At 34.8% G+C, this 10,316-nt stretch overlaps 1 pseudogene; it reads left to right on the plus strand.

The window, feature by feature from the left end:
- Window positions 1-1,666: 1,666 nt before the first annotated feature.
- Window positions 1,667-3,809, plus strand: LOC115983536 (annotated as a pseudogene).
- The last annotated feature ends 6,507 nt before the right edge of the window (window positions 3,810-10,316 follow it).

The following is a 10,316-nucleotide window of genomic DNA, read 5'->3' on the forward strand; positions in this document are numbered from 1 at the left end:
AGCTTCTCTTTCCAGCCCGAGAGTTTGTTGTCCAGCTTCTCCTTTAAAGCCTTGAAGGTGTGTTTTTTTATCTGCCCACTAAGGATGGCAGGCCCAAATAAGTCTCGTGCTGTCTGACCACCTTTGCTCCAAAGTGAATTTTTATCTCTTCTTGTGTGTCCCGTGGGGTAATTCTGCTAAAGAAAAGAGCAATCTTCTCCTTATTTAGTTGTTGGCCTGAGGCTTGTTCATATATAGTTAAAATATGCTCAATATGGCTGCATTATTCCGGTGTTGCTTGGCAAAAAATGATGCTATCATCAGCAAAGAATAGATGAGATATTCTCAGTCCAAGTGGGCAAGCCGATACACCCCGAAGTTGTCCAGCAGCTACAGATCGGTTTAGAAGAGTTGAGAGTCCCACCGCACAGAAAAGAAACAAGAAAGGGGAAATAGGGTCCCCTTGTCTCAAACCCCTAGACAAGATTATGTGACCTTGGGGTTTCCCATTAATCTTGATAGAGTATGTAATAGAGGTAATACATTGCATTATAAGTTTCACCCACTTATCATTGAAACCCATTTTCTGCATAATTTTCTCCAGGCAGCCCCATTCAACACGATCAAAAGCCTTGCTCATATCTAGCTTTAAGGCCATCTCACCAATCTTACCGCTCCTTTTTTGATTGAGGTGGTGCATAGTTTTAAAGGCAACAATAATATTGTCTGTGATGAGGCAATCAAATGTGAAAGCACTTTGGTTTTCACTTACAATATGGGGCAGGAAGCGCTTCAGTTGATTAGCAATGACTTTGGTGGTGAGTCTAGAAATAACATTGCAGAGACTTATCGGTTTGTATTGAGTCATATATATTCGTGGGATTTTTGGTCTTTGGAATGAGAACAATATGTGTTTCATTAAAATTTGGAGAAATAATACCCAAGTTCAAGAAATCCAGAACAGTTTTGGTGATACATTCACTAGTAAGAGACCAAAAGTGTTGATAAAAGAGAGGAGGCATACCATCAAGACCAGGAGATTTTTTGGGATGCATCTGTTTGAGAGCTTTATGGACTTCTTCAGCTGTGAAAACCCGAGTGAGGAAGGTATTCATCTCGTTTGTGACCATAGGTTGGACTGCATCAACTAGGACTGAGGTATCAATAGGCCCATTGGAGCGGAAGATGGTCTCAAAATAATCCAGAATGATGTTCTCAGTGGTGTGATCATCCTCCTGCCATTGCCTCGTTGCATCACAAATGCCCCGAATGGAGTTTCTATCTTTCTGGTTTGATGCTTTCTGATGGAAGAAAGAAGTGTTCCTATCACCATCAGTGATCCACAAATTTCGTGAGCGCTGGTGCCACATTGTATTTTCAGCATCTAACCATCGGTTCAAAGACGCTCGTACCTCCTGGATTTCAGTATCATTGCGGATAGGATGATGCTCAAGGACTTGAAGCTTCCGGTTCAGCTTTGCAATTAGACGTTTTCCACAAGAATTTGATGTTAGTCTATTAAAAAATATCTTGACCATGAAATTTGACGTGGTTCTCAGAAGTTTCAATCACAAGACTTGAACAACTGCTTAAAAAGTCGAGTTAAAACCCACTAAACGTTTCCTTCTATATAAAGGCTGCCATGGGTTCTTTCTAACTCATAACCCCATAAGCCATAACCATTGCAATGGCTAATTCAACACTTCCTCATTTTTGTTCTCTCTTGCTTTTACTTCTTCTTCTTCCTCTCCTTGCCGTTGTTTTCACCTATACCAAAGATGACTGTAATATATTGCTGGACTCACCTTTAATTGCACAGCAAGGAACTGGTCCATGGAAGTTGCGTTCAGGTGAATTTGCCTTTGGATTTCATCCTATTCAAAGCAATAAGACTGAACCAATTCTTGTTTGCAGTTTGGTTTGATAAAATAAAAGACAAAACCATAGTTTGTTCTGCAAATGGCAATAATCCAGCACCACAAGATTCTGCGCTGAAGCTATCTAGCAACAAAGAGTTTGTTCTCAATGACCCTCTAGGCAAAGAGTTATGGAAACCTCAAAGGAATGGATCAAAGTCCAGTTGCTTTGTTATGCTAGATAATGGGAACTTGGTGATTTTAGATGAGCAATATAATCCAATGTGGGAGAGCTTCAAAGAGCCTACTGATACAATTTTGCCAGGCCAAACACTGTACAGGAATACCACACTCAGGTCTCGCCAACCTGACACAAATTATTCGAAAGGGCGCTTCCAGCTTGCTTTTCAGTCTGACGGAAATCTGGTGCTTTATTCTCTATCTATGCCATCTGAAATCCTTGGGAAAGCTTATTTTTCTAGCTGGACAGTAAACTTGGCAACACAGTTGAACTTTACTGAGGCCGGATACATGTACGTCCAAAACGCAATATTAACCAATTGGTTCAACGTTTTCAAGAAAAATCCTGGCTCAAATGAAACTTTCTACCACATGGCTAGGATTGATCACGATGGAGTCTTCAGATTATACAAACACCTCGGAAAGGAGGACACCACAAGTGGTGGAAGTAGTCCTACATCATGGACTGAAGTAAATGGCATTCCTGATAATATTTGTGATGCATTTGTTAATTATGCTAATGGTGGTGGGTTCTGCGGACCCAACAGCATTTGTACTAAAGAAAGTGGTTATAGTCATGCATCTTGCTCTTGCCCTGTTGGATTTTCTGCCTTGGACCAATCGGACTATTGGACAGGCTGCAAACCAAATTTCACACTTAACTGCCACAATGGACGGGAAGCAAATAAAGAGTTTGAAATTGTAAAGCTAACAAACACAGACTGGCCGGTCTCAGATAACAACTTTCTTAAAGGATCTGCAGTTGATGAGGCAACGTGCAAACAGCTATGCCTCAATGATTGCTTGTGTGTTGTGGCAGTTTATGATGATAAAGACAGATCTTGCTGGAAGACGAAGTATCCTCTGTCTAATGGAAGAAAGAACACAAATATTACAAGAATAGCTCTCATCAAACTACCTAAAGGTCATGGTTCAGATATGAAGGCAAGTCAGATAAGAAAGGTGAGCCAATGGTAGTTATCTCGGCAGTACTTCTTAGCAGCTGTGCATTCCTCAATATCCTTTTCTTCTTAGCTAGTTTCGTGGCTAGTTTCTACATGTGCCATAAAAAGGTGAATATGCCATGGAATATTGACAGCACACTCGCAACAAATGTGAGAAGCTATACATTAAAGAGCTCGGACAAGCAACCATGGGCTTCAAGCAAATATTGGGTAAAGGTGCTTTTGGAACTGTTTATAAAGGGGTCCTTGCATCAGATTCTAAAATATTTGTTGCAGTCAAGAAGTTAGATAAGGTAGTAGAAGAAGGTGAGAAGGAATTCAAAACTGAAGTGAATGTTATCGGTCAGACTCATCACAAGAATTTAGTCCGTTTGCTTGGTTATTGTAATGAGGGACAGCACTGGCTTCTGGTTTATGAGTACGAGTAATGGCTCTCTAGCTAGTTTAACTTTTCTCTTTGGGATATCCAAGCCTCATTGGAACCAAAGAGTGAAAATTGCTTTTGGAATAGCGAAAGGCCTAATGTATTTACATGAAGAGTGCAGCACTCAGATTATTCATTGTGAAATAAAGCCTCAAATCATACTTCTGGATGAGTACTTTACCCCAAGGATTGCCGATTTTGGATTAGCAAAAGTTGGCGGAGCAAAGTCGAGCATCTCTTACAGCAATAAGAGGGACAATTGGGTATTTTGCACCTGAATGGTTTACCCAAGCATCCATTTCAGTTAAGGTTGATGTGTACAGTTTTGGTGTGATGTTACTTTAGATCATTTGTTGCAAGTCCTGCATTGCCTTTGCAAGGGAAGAAGAGAAGGCATTGATAGTTTGGGCTTATGTATGCTACAAAGATAAAAGATTAGATAAGTTGATAGAAAACAATGAGGAGGCAAGGAATGACATGAAGAGGCTAGAGAGGCTTGTGATTATGGCACTTTGGTGTATTCAGGGAGATCCTTCACTGAGACCCTCAATGAAAAAGGTCATACAAATGCTTGAAGGAGTAATTGAAGTTTCTGTACCCCCAAGTCCTCCATTGTATACTTCCTCTTCGTCTACAAAAAATAGTTCATTTTTTTATTTTTCATTGTCCTCAGTTTCTGTGTCCCATTTATGATAGATGAGAATGGGTAACTTTGTACATATGACTGAGTATTTAGCAATCCCTATTCTTTTTTTCTTTTTCATTTTTTTAGAATGAAACGGCAGTAGTGCCACACCTATTCTTGTTTATATTATGCTATCAGAGTTAGGATGATTAACAGTTGGTTTCCTTCATGCATTTATCTTTTGCACTGTGGTTTGTTCTTGGCAAAACGGTTCATAGTTCAATCTGATTTTTTTTTTTTTTTTTTTATTTACCTTGTGTTTGTTAAATTGTTCTTGCTGTGATTTTTGTGGGATTAAATTATACTTGTGTGTGGGTTGATTTGGATTTGTATCTTTGAGAATTACGACCCAAGGGGGTCGAGATTCATTTATAATTATTCCTTGAGCAAATCACTTCAAACATGTTCAAATTTAAATTTGAAATAGGAAATCAAAAAACCTACATCAATCATGTTTGTCAACTAACTTTGAATTCTAATAGAGGAAAGGAAATGAAACATGCTAGTCAAGCAAATTTGATTTCTCAAGAAGAAAAATATTCAAATCATATGTGTCATACTTGTCCCTTTGGTATCTCAAAATTTTTGGTAACTAAAACAACCATTTTATTACTTTTTTAGGGGAGGAAAAAAAAGGTTAGACAAAAAGCAAAAAGCTAAACTTAAATTGCAAAAAGAAAAAGCACTATTTTTGAAATTCAAATTCTAAAACCCTAAAAATATAGGAAGTTAATCTTAAATCTAGTAAGAAACTGGTAAGGGGCTAAAATTAAGGGATAAGCCAATTTGAAAAAAAAAAAAAAAATAGGAGAAAAAGGAAGAGTGTATTTTTGTGAAGTATGCCATATCAAATTAACAGAGATTCCAGAGAAATTTAAATATGTCCTTTGTTCAGACATCTCTAAACAATACTAACACAAAGAAAGAAGAAACTGAATAAAAAAGATGAGGAACTTTTTGTCTGAGGTGGTGTATGCTTTAACAGAACACCCTACCAAATCTGTTTCGACAAGAAATGGTCACCAAAGTAAGCAGGCTACAAATACATGGGGTCTTGGAACAAAGAGTTTCTCTGCTACTCCCACTAGTAGCCCTCTGATATCAAAACCCATTAGTGAAGGAAATAATGCTCAGCCTCTTGGCAAGCCAAAGATAACAGATACCAAGCCAGTTTCTCAACCTGGCGGATGGGCAGGTTTTCAACTTAAAAGCCATCTGGGAAGCTATAATGGAGGTATTCTATGAGAACCACACTATCTTTCTTGGTACCCTATTGGTCAGACAAATGAGAATAGAGAAAATTTAGAAACCGTTTGGCTTTTGAGCTTGATTTGTGTTCTCTGGGTGCTTGTGTTTTAAAGAGCTTTAATGTGGAAACACTTGCACATGTTATTCTAGGCTAAGTAGTAAGTACCAGATTACAAGTTTATACTTTTATGCATGCCTCAATTTTTGTTTAAAGTTCTGTCAATTTTATTGGCACTAGTCGTCATGGCACATAGCAGACCGGGAGTTTGGATCTGATGGTCATGGGCCTTTTCACTTTTGGGGGTGTTATGGAAGGGAATAATGGACCTGTTCAAGCCCCCTTAATTCAATACATTATGAAAAATAGAAAGGTAGTATAGAGGCACTTTCGCAAACTTCAAATACACCCAAAAAGCTCTTACAAATCACAAAGATTTAAGTATAAAGAAATTTACCTTACTCAATTGTCGCATGGCATCCTATTTATTTATTTACCTCTTTTTCCTTTTCTTTTTTCTTTTTTCTTTTTTTACAAAATCGCACAAGATACATATAATTATGGGCATTGTTTATTACACACCTGTGTATATGCACACAAGTGTGTAATAACTCTGAAATCTTCAGTTTAACTCATGATTTTAAAATTGAAAATGTGAGTTAGACTCAAGATTTAGTGTTATTTAACACTTGTGTGAATACACACAAGTGTATAATAGGTTTTATTCATACTAGTCGCAGGCCCATGGAATTCATTGGAATATATAATCATTTTGAGATGTGGTATAATGTATTGTTTATTGTAAATAATTTGCTCCCTAAAAATTAAACAATTTCTAAAAGTAATTTTCATCTCTCTATTTTTACAAATATATAATTGTATCATTTTTGGTATTTTTACAAATATATAATTGTATCATTTTTGGTGTTTTTAATTGATATTATTATTTTTTGAAGTGGTCTGTATTCTTCTAATTATTGTTAATATGCACTATATTTTCCTAATTTCTTTTGGTACAACTAAATTTTTTAATTTTCAAATTTTATATTCAAAATTCTCATTCTCTTAAGGAGATGATCATGATAATAAAAGATTATCATATAATTACAATTGATATTACTCAAACAATTAATAATACACTTAACCCAAACTTAACTTTTCTCATTCTTAAGTAAATACACTAAAGTGAACTGAAATGGACCAAATGGACCGAATTGAACTAAATAGACTTAAGTGGACTGAATGGACTAAATTGGACCTAAGTTGACCAAGGAGGACTAAATTGTACTGAACTAGACCAAATAGCTTGAAGTGGACCAAATCGAACCAAAGTGAAACAATGGACCAAAATGGAAGTAATTGGACCGAAGTGGACAAAATGGACTAGATATGACCCAAGTGGACTGAATTTGACCGAACTGGACCAAATAGTCCAAAATGGACCAAATAATGAACCGTAACTAGTAAACATAACTCAAAAAATTAATAATAATTATAAGAATAAAGTGATGTAAAACCATAATCTATGATGAATAGTTTATTCCGGTATGATGGAAGTGGTTTGTTGTTAAAGTAACATCAATTAGATTTGTTATGAAACTAATATTTTTAATTAAATTATTATGCACGCATCTGTGATTCTATGTGATATTCAAGCTGAATTTGACACCATGTAGAGAAAGTTGGTACACTACAAAAATCATATCAGGAAAACCTCTTGCATATAAAATTTTATACAAAAAGGAAAAAGAAAGAGGAAAAAAAAAAAACATTTTTAAGAGCTTTATTATCTCTATCTCTTGAAATTGATGAAGATAATATATGGTTCTCTAAGTAGGAGCGGAACTAAACCCTTCAACCTAGCCTTGAATACATTTACATACAGATATAAATACAATGGTGGAATGAGATTTTTTTGGGCAAGTATAAACTAAAAGTAAATAAATGATGTCTCCGCCGAAGATGTTTTTATTACATGTATTTTATATTATAAGCATTTAGGTTCAAGAACATGTAAAGTCATTGTAGTGAAAGTGATGGTTATATCATGATTTATAAGTTCTAATTATTTTTGAGAATGGGTATAAAGATAATGCATGATTACATACATTAATACTCATACACATATTTTTTGAGAAATGAAGGAAAGAAAATGATGACATAAATGTGATTCACCTTCATCTTTTAGATATAAATAATGGTAAACTATGTATTTGGTCCCTATCCTTTACACCAAATCTCATTTGGTCCATAACTTTTCAATTGTGTCAATTTAGTCCCTAACCTTTCAATACTATGTTAATTTAGTACCTATTGTTATCTCTTGGATAAAAATTACAAATGTGGCAAACAACCAAATAAAAATTAGTTTATTGCCACATTTATAGAAACTAATTTTTTATTTTGGCCGTTTGCCACGTCAGTAATTTCCATCCAAGAGATAATAACATAGACTAAATTGACACGACACTAAAAAGTTAGGGACTAAATTGGCACAGTTGAAAAGTTAGGGCCAAATTGAAATATGATATAAATGATAGGGACCAAATTAGTAGTTTCCCTATAAATAATAGAGTAAATTACAAATTGCACCCCTAAAATTTGGAAGTAATTGGATTTTACACCCTGAAGTTTTAGAATTTGGCTTTTGTCCCCTAAAGTTTGGGTGTACGGATTTTACACCCTGAAATTTCATAATTTGGATTTACTCCTAAAGTTTGTGAATATCTGAATTTTACACCCCAAAATTATGAAACTTTAGGGTGTAAACTCCAAACACCCTCAAATGTTAGGGGGTGAAACCTAAATTTTGAAATTTCAAGGTGTAAAATCCAATCACCCCCAAACTTTAGGGATGTAATTTGTAATTTACCCTAAATAATATATATATATATATATATATATATATATATAATCAAAGATATTTGACTATTTGTTGACTTCCTTATATTGTACCACATAAGCTTTGGAGCCTTCACAATTTTCCACATCATTATTATTTTTTAAATTTAATTTATTCCCTTTATTATTTATTTTCCAAATTTCTGAAAACTCTACACACGGTGAAAACCTTATGCTTCAATTGCCACCTTCCTTCTCTCTCACTCCAATCCAATCTCTTATCCACAATGAAGACCCAGAAAACCCAATTGCTTTGGTCCATTATAAACATAATGCTTCTTCTCCTCTTCTAAATGAATTTAAGTTCTTTTGTCTTTTTTTTTTTTTTTTTTTTCCTTTGCTCTCCGTTGCAATTTTTGTGTAATATGAATTCCAAGACCAATGAAAGAGCCACCTTCTAAATAAAGAGGACCCATTGCCTTAGATTGTCTTTTGTGTGTTTGGCATGACTGGACAAGTATGAATTGTATTTTTTTTTTTTTTTTAAATCAAATATAGATTTTTCTTTTCTCACATTTGAGTTCTTTTTGTTTAACCAAAACCCTAGCGACTCTACTCTCTCTGCATCAATATGGTACCCCTTTTCTTTGGATCTCTTTATATTTTCCTCCAGTCTCAAATTTGGCTGTGATATGGTAGGATTTTTTTTTGAATATTTAGATATTGTAGTATGAAACATTGCTATAATTTTATTTGTTTGATTTGTTAATTAATTATATTAACTCTATGTTTGTTTTAATTATGGATTTTTTTAAATAAAAAATTGCAAAAATTTAGAGTACATCTTCTAGCCTTATACTCATATTGGTTTTATCTGATTTTTCTTGTGCAATTTTTTTCTTAGTGCTGTTTAATTACTATTCTTAGTTAAGAAAAAGGTTGATGGACTGATTATATAAGATTTGCATAGTATTGTTGAATTATGCAATGTTCTAAGCTTTTGGCTTTTTGGTAACATAGTTGCTGTCATGCTTTGTAGGGTCTAAAATTGTTGAATTATTTGATTAGTTGCAATTAATGTCCTGTGTTACTTGCTAATTGGAAGAGTTAAGGGCACGATCATTTGGTCAAATATCTTTTGTTTTTAGTATGTTTAATATTTTAGAATATTTGTATGGATCTAATCTCTAAACAATGAACAAAAGAGAATTAGAAATTTTCACAAAAAGCAAAATCCAAAAAGACATTGAATAAAGCTTGAAGATACAAGCACAATTATAAATAATTTTGTTTACTAATTCTTTTGTAATACTTATTAAACAAATGTAAGAGCATGTTTTAATTATTGTAATATTTTACTCCATAATATTTGTATGTTTTTTCATATTTAACGATCTTATGTGGTAAGATTTTGACAATTTTTCATAAGTAATGTTTAAACTACGGAAAATTATTGAATAATCTAGGAGTACCATAAATGTGTACTCCCCCCTCTCACATGAATTGTGGGTCCCACCATAATTTTAATAAGTGAGACTAGGGATGGCTATGGATGGGTATGGATCGGGTATACCCATACCCTACCCGAAAAGTTTGCCCATGGATACCCAATTATCAATACCCATTAATATCCATACCCAAATCTTACCCGAATATATTATCTATGGATATCCATACCCTACCCGAAACCCATTTAATTTTTTTTTTAATCCAAAACATTTTAACGTAAAATCTAACTGTAAGGTTGAATTTAATCAACCATGTGTTGGCTTTATTCCATGACAAATTTGCTTGTAATACAGCACTTAGAAACCTTGTATTTAGGTAGGAATCATGTAAGGGTAGTGTGTGAGAGAGTGTGAAGAAATGCTCAAGACAGTGCAGTGAAGCAGAGACTCGCGACTAGGACTCGTAGGTGGCTCGCGGCTTGCAAGCCGCCAAAAGTTGCTCACGTGCAGAGTATGCAGGAGAGCTGAACAGTCATGCCACCTGGAGCACTACATGACAAAAATCCAGACTGGCCATTAAGTTAGCTCGCGGCTTGAACTCGCGACTCAGTCAAGTCGCGAGGTCAAGTCGC

This window comes from Quercus lobata, chromosome 4, assembly GCF_001633185.2.
Source record: "Quercus lobata isolate SW786 chromosome 4, ValleyOak3.0 Primary Assembly, whole genome shotgun sequence".
Taxonomy (NCBI): Eukaryota; Viridiplantae; Streptophyta; class Magnoliopsida; order Fagales; family Fagaceae; genus Quercus; species Quercus lobata.